Source organism: Amblyomma maculatum, chromosome 4, assembly GCF_055883805.1.
Source record: "Amblyomma maculatum isolate TAMU_Amacu chromosome 4, ASM5588380v1, whole genome shotgun sequence".
Classification (NCBI taxonomy): domain Eukaryota; kingdom Metazoa; phylum Arthropoda; class Arachnida; order Ixodida; family Ixodidae; genus Amblyomma; species Amblyomma maculatum.
In genome coordinates, this window is record NC_139347.1 from 138,344,766 (window position 1) to 138,358,026 (window position 13,261).

General features: G+C 50.1%; 11 non-coding genes across 11 annotated transcripts; all 11 read right to left on the reverse strand.

The window, feature by feature from the left end:
- Positions 1-2,191: 2,191 nt before the first annotated feature.
- TRNAG-GCC (transfer RNA glycine (anticodon GCC)) lies at positions 2,192-2,262 on the reverse strand. Its single transcript has one exon. It is a non-coding gene; the product is annotated as a tRNA-Gly (tRNA).
- A 627-nt stretch (positions 2,263-2,889) lies between these two features.
- Positions 2,890-2,960, reverse strand: TRNAG-GCC (transfer RNA glycine (anticodon GCC)). The gene has a single exon. It is a non-coding gene; the product is annotated as a tRNA-Gly (tRNA).
- A 1,094-nt stretch (positions 2,961-4,054) lies between these two features.
- On the reverse strand, positions 4,055-4,125 carry TRNAG-GCC (transfer RNA glycine (anticodon GCC)). The gene has a single exon. It is a non-coding gene; the product is annotated as a tRNA-Gly (tRNA).
- A 2,492-nt stretch (positions 4,126-6,617) lies between these two features.
- On the reverse strand, positions 6,618-6,688 carry TRNAG-GCC (transfer RNA glycine (anticodon GCC)). Its single transcript has one exon. It is a non-coding gene; the product is annotated as a tRNA-Gly (tRNA).
- An 861-nt stretch (positions 6,689-7,549) lies between these two features.
- TRNAG-GCC (transfer RNA glycine (anticodon GCC)) lies at positions 7,550-7,620 on the reverse strand. The gene has a single exon. It is a non-coding gene; the product is annotated as a tRNA-Gly (tRNA).
- Positions 7,621-8,481: 861 nt separating this feature from the next.
- TRNAG-GCC (transfer RNA glycine (anticodon GCC)) lies at positions 8,482-8,552 on the reverse strand. The gene has a single exon. It is a non-coding gene; the product is annotated as a tRNA-Gly (tRNA).
- A 395-nt stretch (positions 8,553-8,947) lies between these two features.
- Positions 8,948-9,018, reverse strand: TRNAG-GCC (transfer RNA glycine (anticodon GCC)). The gene has a single exon. It is a non-coding gene; the product is annotated as a tRNA-Gly (tRNA).
- A 1,327-nt stretch (positions 9,019-10,345) lies between these two features.
- Positions 10,346-10,416, reverse strand: TRNAG-GCC (transfer RNA glycine (anticodon GCC)). The gene has a single exon. It is a non-coding gene; the product is annotated as a tRNA-Gly (tRNA).
- An 861-nt stretch (positions 10,417-11,277) lies between these two features.
- TRNAG-GCC (transfer RNA glycine (anticodon GCC)) lies at positions 11,278-11,348 on the reverse strand. Its single transcript has one exon. It is a non-coding gene; the product is annotated as a tRNA-Gly (tRNA).
- Positions 11,349-12,209: 861 nt separating this feature from the next.
- Positions 12,210-12,280, reverse strand: TRNAG-GCC (transfer RNA glycine (anticodon GCC)). The gene has a single exon. It is a non-coding gene; the product is annotated as a tRNA-Gly (tRNA).
- A 395-nt stretch (positions 12,281-12,675) lies between these two features.
- TRNAG-GCC (transfer RNA glycine (anticodon GCC)) lies at positions 12,676-12,746 on the reverse strand. The gene has a single exon. It is a non-coding gene; the product is annotated as a tRNA-Gly (tRNA).
- Between the last annotated feature and the right edge of the window lie 515 nt (positions 12,747-13,261).

The window sequence follows — 13,261 nt, forward strand, 5'->3', positions numbered from 1 at the left end:
CGGAGTGGATGAGCGAGTGCTGTAAGAGTCAAATAAAACTAATCAGTATGATGTGCACGCTCCAGTGGTTCACTTTGAAGCAAATAAAAAGTCAACTGCGTCGGCCGGGAATCGAATCCGGGCCACCCGCGTGGCAGGCGAGTATTCTACCACTGAACCACCGACGCGCTTGTCTCTCCGTAGATACAGCGTCGTACAGTGAAACTGTACTGACACAAGGCTATGACAGACAACGGAGTGGATGAGCGAGTGCTGTAAGAGTCAAATAAAACTAATCAGTATGATGTGCACGCTCCAGTGGTTCACTTTGAAGCAAATAAAAAGTCAACTGCGTCGGCCGGGAATCGAATCCAGGCCACCCGCGTGGCAGGCGAGTATTCTACCACTGAACCACCGACGCGCTTGTCTCTCCGTAGATACAGCGTCGTACAGTGAAACTGTACTGACACAAGGCTATGGCATACAACGGAGTGGATGAGCGAGTGCTGTAAGAGTCAAATAAAACTAATCAGTATGATGTGCACGCTCCAGTGGTTCACTTTGAAGCAAATAAAAAGTCAACTGCGTCGGCCGGGAATCGAATCCGGGCCACCCGCGCGGCAGGCGAGTATTCTGCCACTGAACCACCGACGCGCCTGTCTCTCCGTAGATACAGCGTCGTACAGTGAAACTGTACTGACACAAGGCTATGACATACAACGGAGTGGATGAGCGAGTGCTGTAAGAGTCAAATAAAACTAATCAGTATGATGTGCACGCTCCAGTGGTTCACTTTGAAGCAAATAAAAAGTCAACTGCTTCGGCCGGGAATCGAACCCGGGCCACCCGCGTGGCAGGCGAGTATTCTACCACTGAACCACCGACGCGCTTGTCTCTCCGTAGATACAGCGTCGTACAGTGAAACTGTACTGACACAAGGCTATGACATACAACGGAGTGGATGAGCGAGTGCTGTAAGAGTCAAATAAAACTAATCAGTATGATGTGCACGCTCCAGTGGTTCACTTTGAAGCAAATAAAAAGTCAACTGCGTCGGCCGGGAATCGAATCCGGGCCACCCGCGTGGCAGGCGAGTATTCTACAACTGAACCACCGACGCGCTTGTCTCTCCGTAGATACAGCGTCGTACAGTGAAACTGTACTGACACAAGGCTATGACATACAACGGAGTGGATGAGCGAGTGCTGTAAGAGTCAAATAAAACTAATCAGTGATGTGCACGCTCCAGTGGTTCACTTTGAAGCAAATAAAAAGTCAACTGCGTCGGCCGAGAATCGAATCCGGTTCACCCTCGTGGCAGGCGAGTATTGTACAACTGAACCACCGACGCGCTTGTCTCTCCGTAGATACAGCGTCGTACAGTGAAACTGTACTTACACAAGGCTATGACATACAACGGAGTGGATGAGCGAGTGCTGTAAGAGTCAAATAAAACTAATCAGTATGATGTGCACGCTCCAGTGGTTCACTTTGAAGCAAATAAAAAGTAAACTGCGTCGGCCGGGAATCGAATCCGGGCCACCCGCGTGGCAGGCGAGTATTCTACAACTGAACCACCGACGCGCTTGTCTCTCCGTAGATACAGCGTCGTACAGTGAAACTGTACTGACACAAGGCTATGACAGAGAACGGAGTGGATGAGCGAGTGCTGTAAGAGTCAAATAAAACTAATCAGTATAATGTGCACGCTCCAGTGGTTCACTTTGAAGCAAATAAAAAGTCAACTGCTTCGGCCGGGAATCGAACCCGGGCCACCCGCGTGGCAGGCGAGTATTCTACCACTGAACCACCGACGCGCTTGTCTCTCCGTAGATACAGCGTCGTACAGTGAAACTGTACTGACACAAGGCTATGACATACAACGGAGTGGATGAGCGAGTGCTGTAAGAGTCAAATAAAACTAATCAGTATGATGTGCACGCTCCAGTGGTTCACTTTGAAGCAAATAAAAAGTCAACTGCGTCGGCCGGGAATCGAATCCGGGCCACCCGCGTGGCAGGCGAGTATTCTACAACTGAACCACCGACGCGCTTGTCTCTCCGTAGATACAGCGTCGTACAGTGAAACTGTACTGACACAAGGCTATGACATACAACGGAGTGGATGAGCGAGTGCTGTAAGAGTCAAATAAAACTAATCAGTATGATGCGCACGCTCCAGTGGTTCACTTTGAAGCAAATAAAAAGTCAACTGCGTCGGCCGGGAATCGAACCCGGGCCACCCGCGTGGCAGGCGAGTATTCTACCACTGAACCACCGACGCGCTTGTCTCTCGTAGATACAGCGTCGTACAGTGAAACTGTACTGACACAAGGCTATGACATACAACGGAGTGGATGAGCGAGTGCTGTAAGAGTCAAATAAAACTAATCAGTATGATGTGCACGCTCCAGTGGTTCACTTTGAAGCAAATAAAATGTCAACTGCGTCGGCCGGGAATCGAATCCGGGCCACCCGCGTGGCAGGCGAGTATTCTACCACTGAACCACCGACGCGCTTGTCTCTCCGTAGATACAGCGTAGTACAGTGAAACTGTACTGACACAAGGCTATGACAGACAACGGAGTGGATGAGCGAGTGCTGTAAGAGTCAAATAAAACTAATCAGTATGATGTGCACGCTCCAGTGGTTCACTTTGAAGCAAATAAAAAGTCAATTGCGTCGGCCGGGAATCGAATCCGGGCCACCCGCGTGGCAGGCGAGTATTCTACAACTGAACCACCGACGCGCTTGTCTCTCCGTAGATACAGCGTCGTACAGTGAAACTGTACTGACACAAGGCTATGACATACAACGGAGTGGATGAGCGAGTGCTGTAAGAGTCAAATAAAACTAATCAGTATGATGTGCACGCTCCAGTGGTTCACTTTGAAGCAAATAAAAAGTCAACTGCGTCGGCCGGGAATCGAACCCGGGCCACCCGCGTGGCAGGCGAGTATTCTACCACTGAACCACCGACGCGCTTGTCTCTCCGTAGATACAGCGTCGTACAGTGAAACTTTACTGACACAAGGCTATGACATACAACGGAGTGGATGAGCGAGTGCTGTAAGAGTCAAATAAAACTAATCAGTATGATGTGCACGCTCCAGTGGTTCACTTTGAAGCAAATAAAAAGTCAACTGCGTCGGCCAGGAATCGAATCCGGGCCACCCGCGTGGCAGGCGAGTATTCTACCACTGAACCACCGACGCGCTTGTCTCTCCGTAGATACAGCGTCGTACAGTGAAACTGTACTGACACGAGGCTATGACATACAACGGAGTGGATGAGCGAGTGCTGTAAGAGTCAAATAAAACTAATCAGTATGATGTGCACGCTCCAGTGGTTCACTTTGAAGCAAATAAAAAGTCAACTGCGCCGGCCGGGAATCGAATCCGGGCCACCCGCGTGGCAGGCGAGTATTCTACCACTGAACCTCCGACGCGCTTGTCTCTCCGTAGATACAGCGTCGTACAGTGAAACTGTACTGACACAAGGCTATGACATACAACGGAGTGGATGAGCGAGTGCTGTAAGAGTCAAATAAAACTAATCAGTATGATGTGCACGCTCCAGTGGTTCACTTTGAAGCAAATAAAAAGTAAACTGCGTCTGCCGGGAATCGAATCCGGGCCACCCGCGTGGCAGGCGAGTATTCTGCAACTGAACCACCGACGCGCTTGTCTCTCCGTAGATAGAGCGTCGTACAGTGAAACTGTACTGACACAAGGCTATGACAGAGAACGGAGTGGATGAGCGAGTGCTGTAAGAGTCAAATAAAACTAATCAGTATGATGTGCACGCTCCAGTGGTTCACTTTGAAGCAAATAAAAAGTCAACTGCGTCGGCCGGGAATCGAATCCGGGCCACCCGCGTGGCAGGCGAGTATTCTACAACTGAACCACCGACGCGCTTGTCTCTCCGTAGATACAGCGTCGTACAGTGAAACTGTACTGACACAAGGCTATGACATACAACGGAGTGGATGAGCGAGTGCTGTAAGAGTCAAATAAAACTAATCAGTATGATGTGCACGCTCCAGTGGTTCACTTTGAAGCAAATAAAAAGTCAACTGCGTCGGCCGGGAATCGAACCCGGGCCACCCGCGTGGCAGGCGAGTATTCTACCGCTGAACCACCGACGCGCTTGTCTCTCCGTAGATACAGCGTCGTACAGTGAAACTGTACTGACACAAGGCTATGACATACAACGGAGTGGATGAGCGAGTGCTGTAAGAGTCAAATAAAACTAATCAGTATGATGTGCACGCTCCAGTGGTTCACTTTGAAGCAAATAAAAAGTCAACTGCGTCGGCCGGGAATCGAATCCGGGCCACCCGCGTGGCAGGCGAGTATTCTACCACTGAACCACCGACGCGCTTGTCTCTCCGTAGATACAGCGTCGTACAGTGAAACTGTACTGACACAAGGCTATGACAGACAACGGAGTGGATGAGCGAGTGCTGTAAGAGTCAAATAAAACTAATCAGTATGATGTGCACGCTCCAGTGGTTCACTTTGAAGCAAATAAAAAGTCAACTGCTTCGGCCGGGAATCGAATCCGGGACACCCGCGTGGCAGGCGAGTATTCTACCACTGAACCACCGACGCGCTTGTCTCTCCGTAGATACAGCGTCGTACAGTGAAACTGTACTGACACAAGGCTATGACATACAACGGAGTGGATGAGCGAGTGCTGTAAGAGTCAAATAAAACTAATCAGTATGATGTGCACGCTCCAGTGGTTCACTTTGAAGCAAATAAAAAGTCAACTGCGTCGGCCGGGAATCGAATCCGGGCCACCCGCGCGGCAGGCGAGTATTCTGCCACTGAACCACCGACGCGCCTGTCTCTCCGTAGATACAGCGTCGTACAGTGAAACTGTACTGACACAAGGCTATGACATACAACGGAGTGGATGAGCGAGTGCTGTAAGAGTCAAATAAAACTAATCAGTATGATGTGCACGCTCCAGTGGTTCACTTTGAAGCAAATAAAAAGTCAACTGCTTCGGCCGGGAATCGAACCCGGGCCACCCGCGTGGCAGGCGAGTATTCTACCACTGAACCACCGACGCGCTTGTCTCTCCGTAGATACAGCGTCGTACAGTGAAACTGTACTGACACAAGGCTATGACATACAACGGAGTGGATGAGCGAGTGCTGTAAGAGTCAAATAAAACTAATCAGTATGATGTGCACGCTCCAGTGGTTCACTTTGAAGCAAATAAAAAGTCAACTGCGTCGGCCGGGAATCGAATCCGGGCCACCCGCGTGGCAGGCGAGTATTCTACAACTGAACCACCGACGCGCTTGTCTCTCCGTAGATACAGCGTCGTACAGTGAAACTGTACTGACACAAGGCTATGACATACAACGGAGTGGATGAGCGAGTGCTGTAAGAGTCAAATAAAACTAATCAGTATGATGTGCACGCTCCAGTGGTTCACTTTGAAGCAAATAAAAAGTCAACTGCGTCGGCCGGGAATCGAATCCGGTTCACCCTCGTGGCAGGCGAGTATTGTACAACTGAACCACCGACGCGCTTGTCTCTCCGTAGATACAGCGTCGTACAGTGAAACTGTACTTACACAAGGCTATGACATACAACGGAGTGGATGAGCGAGTGCTGTAAGAGTCAAATAAAACTAATCAGTATGATGTGCACGCTCCAGTGGTTCACTTTGAAGCAAATAAAAAGTCAACTGCGTCGGCCGGGAATCGAATCCGGGCCACCCGCGTGGCAGGCCAGTATTCTACCACTGAACCACCGACGCGCTTGTCTCTCCGTAGATACAGCGTCGTACAGTGAAACTGTACTGACACAAGGCTATGACATACAACGGAGTGGATGAGCGAGTGCTGTAAGAGTCAAATAAAACTAATCAGTATGTTGTGCACGCTCCAGTGGTTCACTTTGAAGCAAATAAAAAGTAAACTGCGTCGGCCGGGAATCGAATCCGGGCCACCCGCGTGGCAGGCGAGTATTCTACAACTGAACCACCGACGCGCTTGTCTCTCCGTAGATACAGCGTCGTACAGTGAAACTGTACTGACACAAGGCTATGACAGAGAACGGAGTGGATGAGCGAGTGCTGTAAGAGTCAAATAAAACTAATCAGTATAATGTGCACGCTCCAGTGGTTCACTTTGAAGCAAATAAAAAGTCAACTGCTTCGGCCGGGAATCGAACCCGGGCCACCCGCGTGGCAGGCGAGTATTCTACCACTGAACCACCGACGCGCTTGTCTCTCCGTAGATACAGCGTCGTACAGTGAAACTGTACTGACACAAGGCTATGACATACAACGGAGTGGATGAGCGAGTGCTGTAAGAGTCAAATAAAACTAATCAGTATGATGTGCACGCTCCAGTGGTTCACTTTGAAGCAAATAAAAAGTCAACTGCGTCGGCCGGGAATCGAATCCGGGCCACCCGCGAGGCAGGCGAGTATTCTACAACTGAACCACCGACGCGCTTGTCTCTCCGTAGATACAGCGTCGTACAGTGAAACTGTACTGACACAAGGCTATGACATACAACGGAGTGGATGAGCGAGTGCTGTAAGAGTGAAATAAAACTAATCAGTATGATGCGCACGCTCCAGTGGTTCACTTTGAAGCAAATAAAAAGTCAAATGCGTCGGCCGGGAATCGAACCCGGGCCACCCGCGTGGCAGGCGAGTATTCTACCACTGAACCACCGACGCGCTTGTCTCTCCGTAGATACAGCGTCGTACAGTGAAACTGTACTGACACAAGGCTATGACATACAACGGAGTGGATGAGCGAGTGCTGTAAGAGTCAAATAAAACTAATCAGTATGATGTGCACGCTCCAGTGGTTCACTTTGAAGCAAATAAATAGTCAACTGCGTCGGCCGGGAATCGAATCCGGGCCACCCGCGTGGCAGGCGAGTATTCTACCACTGAACCACCGACGCGCTTGTCTCTCCGTAGATACAGCGTAGTACAGTGAAACTGTACTGACACAAGGCTATGACAGACAACGGAGTGGATGAGCGAGTGCTGTAAGAGTCAAATAAAACTAATCAGTATGATGTGCACGCTCCAGTGGTTCACTTTGAAGCAAATAAAAAGTCAACTGCGTCGGCCGGGAATCGAATCCGGGCCACCCGCGTGGCAGGCGAGTATTCTACCACTGAACCACCGACGCGCTTGTCTCTCCGTAGATACAGCGTCGTACAGTGAAACTGTACTGACACAAGGCTATGACATACAACGGAGTGGATGAGCGAGTGCTGTAAGAGTCAAATAAAACTAATCAGTATGATGTGCACGCTCCAGTGGTTCACTTTGAAGCAAATAAAAAGTCAATTGCGTCGGCCGGGAATCGAATCCGGGCCACCCGCGTGGCAGGCGAGTATTCTACAACTGAACCACCGACGCGCTTGTCTCTCCGTAGATACAGCGTCGTACAGTGAAACTGTACTGACACAAGGCTATGACATACAACGGAGTGGATGAGCGAGTGCTGTAAGAGTCAAATAAAACTAATCAGTATGATGTGCACGCTCCAGTGGTTCACTTTGAAGCAAATAAAAAGTCACCTGCGTCGGCCGGGAATCGAACCCGGGCCACCCGCGTGGCAGGCGAGTATTCTACCACTGAACCACCGACGCGCTTGTCTCTCCGTAGATACAGCGTCGTACAGTGAAACTTTACTGACACAAGGCTATGACATACAACGGAGTGGATGAGCGAGTGCTGTAAGAGTCAAATAAAACTAATCAGTATGATGTGCACGCTCCAGTGGTTCACTTTGAAGCAAATAAAAAGTCAACTGCGTCGGCCAGGAATCGAATCCGGGCCACCCGCGTGGCAGGCGAGTATTTTACCACTGAACCACCGACGCGCTTGTCTCTCCGTAGATACAGCGTCGTACAGTGAAACTGTACTGACACGAGGCTATGACATACAACGGAGTGGATGAGCGAGTGCTGTAAGAGTCAAATAAAACTAATCAGTATGATGTGCACGCTCCAGTGGTTCACTTTGAAGCAAATAAAAAGTCAACTGCGCCGGCCGGGAATCGAATCCGGGCCACCCGCGTGGCAGGCGAGTATTCTACCACTGAACCTCCGACGCGCTTGTCTCTCCGTAGATACAGCGTCGTACAGTGAAACTGTACTGACACAAGGCTATGACATACAACGGAGTGGATGAGCGAGTGCTGTAAGAGTCAAATAAAACTAATCAGTATGATGTGCACGCTCCAGTGGTTCACTTTGAAGCAAATAAAAAGTCAACTGCGTCGGCCGGGAATCGAACCCGGGCCACCCGCGTGGCAGGCGAGTATTCTACCACTTAACCACCGACGCGCTTGTCTCTCCGTAGATACAGCGTAGTACAGTGAAACTGTACTGACACAAGGCTATGACATACAACGGAGTGGATGAGCGAGTGCTGTAAGAGTCAAATAAAACTAATCAGTATGATGTGCTCGCTCCAGTGGTTCACTTTGAAGCAAATAAAAAGTCAACTGCGCCGGCCGGGAATCGAACCCGGGCCACCCGCGTGGCAGGCGAGTATTCTACCACTGAACCACCGACGCGCTTGTTTCTCCATAGATACAGCGTCGTACAGTGAAACTGTACTGACACAAGGCTATGACATACAACGGAGTGGATGAGCGAGTGCTGTAAGGGTCAAATAAAACTAATCAGTATGATGTGCACGCTCCAGTGGTTCACTTTGAAGCAAATAAAAAGTCAACTGCGTCGGCCGGGAATCGAATCCGGGCCACCTGCGTGGCAGGCGAGTATTCTACCACTGAACCACCGACGCGCTTGTCTCTCCGTACATACAGTGTCGTACAGTGAAACTGTACTGACACAAGGCTATGACATACAACGGAGTGGATGAGCGAGTGCTGTAAGAGTCAAATAAAACTAATCAGTATGATGTGCACGCTCCAGTGGTTCACTTTGAAGCAAATAAAAAGTCAACTGCGTCGGCCGGGAATCGAACCCGGGCCACCCGCGTGGCAGGCGAGTACTCTACCACTGAACCACCGACGCGCTTGTCTCTCCGTAGATACAGCGTCGTACAGTGAAACTGTACTGACACAAGGCTATGACATACAACGGAGTGTATGAGCGAGTGCTGTAAGAGTCAAATAAATCTAATCGGTATGATGTGCACGCTCCAGTGGTTCACTTTGAAGCAAATAAAAAGTCAACTGCGTCGGCCGGGAATCGAATCCGGGCCACCCGCGTGGCAGGCGAGTATTCTACCACTGAACCACCGACGCGCTTGTCTCTCCGTAGATACAGCATCGTACAGTGAAACTGTACTGACACAAGGCTATGACATACAACGGAGTGGATGAGCGAGTGCTGTAAGAGTCAAATAAAACTAATCAGTATGATGTGCACGCTCCAGTGGTTCACTTTGAAGCAAATAAAAAGTCAACTGCGTCGGCCGGGAATCGAACCCGGGCCACCCGCGTGGCAGGCGAGTATTCTACCCCTGAACCACCGACGCGCTTGTCTCTCCGTAGATACAGCGTCGTACAGTGAAACTGCACTAACACAAGGCTATGACATACAACGGAGTGGATGAGCGAGTGTTGTAAGAGTCAAATAAAACTAATCAGTATGATGTGCACGCTCCAGTGGTTCACTTTGAAGCAAATAAAAAGTCAATTGCGTCGGCCGGGAATCGAATCCGGGCCACCCGCGTGGCAGGCGAGTATTCTACCACTGAACCACCGACGTGCTTGTCTCTCCGTAGATACAGCGTCGTACAGTGAAACTGTACTGACACAAGGCTATGACAGACAACGGAGTGGATGAGCGAGTGCTTTAAGAGTCAAATAAAACTAATCAGTATGATGTGCACGCTGCAGTGGTTCACTTTGAAGCAAATAAAAAGTCAACTGCGTCGGCCGGGAATCGAATCCGGGCCACCCGCGTGGCAGGCGAGTATTCTACCACTGAACCACCGACGCGCTTGTCTCTCCGTAGATACAGCGTCGTACAGTGAAACTGTACTGACACAAGGCTATGACAGACAACGCAGTGGATGAGCGAGTGCTGTAAGAGTCAAATAAAACTAATCAGTATGATGTGCACGCTCCAGTGGTTCACTATGAAGCAAATAAAAAGTCAACTGCGTCGGCCGGGAATCGAATCCGGGCCACCCGCGTGGCAGGCGAGTATTCTACCACTGAACCACCGACGCGCCTGTCTCTCCGTAGATACAGCGTCATACAGTGAAACTGTACTGACACAAGGCTATGACATACAACGGAGTGGATGAGCGAGTGCTGTAAGAGTCAAATAAAACTAATCAGTATGATGTGCACGCTCCAGTGGTTCACTTTGAAGCAAATAAAAAGTCAACTGCGTCGGCCGGGAATCGAACCCGGGCCACCCGCGTGGCAGGCGAGTATTCTACCACTGAACCACCGACGCGCTTGTCTCTCCGTAGATACAGCGTCGTACAGTGAAACTGTACTGACACAAGGCTATGACATACAACGGAGTGGATGAGCGAGTGCTGTAAGGGTCAAATAAAACTAATCAGTATGATGTGCACGTTCCAGTGGTTCACTTTGAAGCAAATAAAAAGTCAACTGCGTCGGCCGGGAATCGAATCCGGGCCACCTGCGTGGCAGGCGAGTATTCTACCACTGAACCACCGACGCGCGTGTCTCTCTATAGATACAGTGTCGTACAGTGAAACTGTACTGACACAAGGCTATGACATACAACGGAGTGGATGAGCGAGTGCTGTAAGAGTCAAATAAAACTAATCAGTATGATGTGCACGCTCCAGTGGTTCACTTTGAAGCAAATAAAAAGTCAACTGCGTCGGCCGGGAATCGAACCCGGGCCACCCACGTGGCAGGCGAGTATTCTACCACTGAACCACCGACGCGCTTGTCTCTCCGTAGATACAGCGTCGTACAGTGAAACTGTACTGACACAAGGCTATGACAGACAACGCAGTGGATGAGCGAGTGCTGTAAGAGTCAAATAAAACTAATCAGTATGATGTGCACGCTCCAGTGGTTCACTTTGAAGCAAATAAAAAGTCAACTGGGTCGGCCGGGAATCGAATCCGGGCCACCCGTGTGGCAGGCGAGTATTCTACCACTGAACCACCGACGCGCTTGTCTCTCCGTAGATACAGCGTCGTACAGTGAAACTGTACTGACACAAGGCTATGACATACAACGGAGTGGATGAGCGAGTGCTGTAAGAGTCAAATAAAACTAATCAGTATGATGTGCACGCTCCAGTGGTTCACTTTGAAGCAAATAAAAAGTCAACTGCGTCGGCCGGGAATCGAACCCGGGCCACCCGCGTGGCAGGCGAGTATTCTACCACTGAACCACCGACGCGCTTGTCTCTCCGTAGATACAGCGTCGTACAGTGAAACTGTACTGACACAAGGCTATGACATACAACGGAGTGGATGAGCGAGAGCTGTAAGGGTCAAATAAAACTAATCAGTATGATGTGCACGCTCCAGTGGTTCACTTTGAAGCAAATAAAAAGTCAACTGCGTCGGCCGGGAATCGAATCCGGGCCACCTGCGTGGCAGGCGAGTATTCTACCACTGAACCACCGACGCGCTTGTCTCTCCGTAGATACAGTGTCGTACAGTGAAACTGTACTGACACAAGGCTATGACATACAACGGAGTGGATGAGCGAGTGCTGTGAGAGTCAAATAAAACTAATCAGTATGATGTGCACGCTCCAGTGGTTCACTTTGAAGCAAATAAAAAGTCAACTGCGTCGGCCGGGAATCGAATCCGGGCCACCCGCTTGGCAGGCGAGTATTCTACCACTGAACCACCGACGCGCTTGTCTCTCCGTAGATACAGCGTCGTACAGTGAAACTGTACTGACACAAGGCTATGACAGACATCGCAGTGGATGAGCGAGTGCTGTAAGAGTCAAATAAAACTAATCAGTATGATGTGCACGCTCCAGTGGTCCACTTTGAAGCAAATAAAAAGTCAACTGGGTCGGCCGGGAATCGAATCCGGGCCACCCGTGTGGCAGGCGAGTATTCTACCACTGAACCACCGACGCGCTTGTCTCTCCGTAGATACAGCGTCGTACAGTGAAACTGTACTGACACAAGTCTATGACATACAACGGAGTGGATGAGTGAGTGCTGTAAGAGTCAAATAAAACTAATCAGTATGATGTGCACGCTCCAGTGGTTCACTTTGAAGCAAATAAAAAGTCAACTGCGTCGGCCGGGAATCGAACCCGGGCCACACGCGTGGCAGGCGAGTATTCTACCACTGAACCACCGACGCGCTTGTCTCTCCGTAGATACAGCGTCGTACAGTGAAACTGTACTGACACAAGGCTATGACATACAACGGAGTGGATGAACGAGTGCTGTAAGGGTCAAATAAAACTAATCAGTATGATGTGCACGCTCCAGTGGTTCACTTTGAAGCAAATAAAAAGTCAACTGCGTCGGCCGGGAATCGAATCCGGGCCACCTGCGTGGCAGGCGAGTATTCTACCACTGAACCACCGACGCGCTTGTCTCTCCGTAGATACAGTGTCGTACAGTGAAACTGTACTGACACAAGGCTATGACATACAACGGAGTGGATGAGCGAGTGCTGTAAGAGTCAAATAAAACTAATCAGTATGATGTGCACGCTCCAGTGGTTCACTTTGAAGCAAATAAAAAGTCGACTGCGTCGGCCGGGAATCGAACCCGGGCCACCCGCGTGGCAGGCGAGTATTCTACCACTGAACCACCGACGCGCTTGTCTCTCCGTAGATACAGCGTCGTACAGTGAAACTGTACTGACACAAGGCTATGACATACAACGGAGTGGATGAGCGAGTGCTGTAAGAGTCAAATAAAACTAATCAGTATGATGTGCACGCTCCAGTGGTTCACTTTGAAGCAAATAAAAAGTCAACTGCGTCGGCCGGGAATCGAATCCGGGCCACCCGCGTGGCAGGCGAGTATTCTACCACTGAACCACCGACGCGCTTGTCTCTCCGTAGATACAGCGTCGGACAGTGAAACTGTACTGACACAAGGCTATGAAATACAACGGAATGGATGAGCGAGTGCTGTAAGGGTCAAATAAAACTAATCAGTATGATGTGCACGCTCCAGTGGTTCACTTTGAAGCAAATAAAAAGTCAACTGCGTCGTCCGGGAATCGAATCCGGGCCACCTGCGTGGCAGGCGGGTATTCTACCACTGAACCACCGACGCGCTTGTCTCTCCGTAGATACAGTGTCGTACAGTGAAACTGTACTGACAC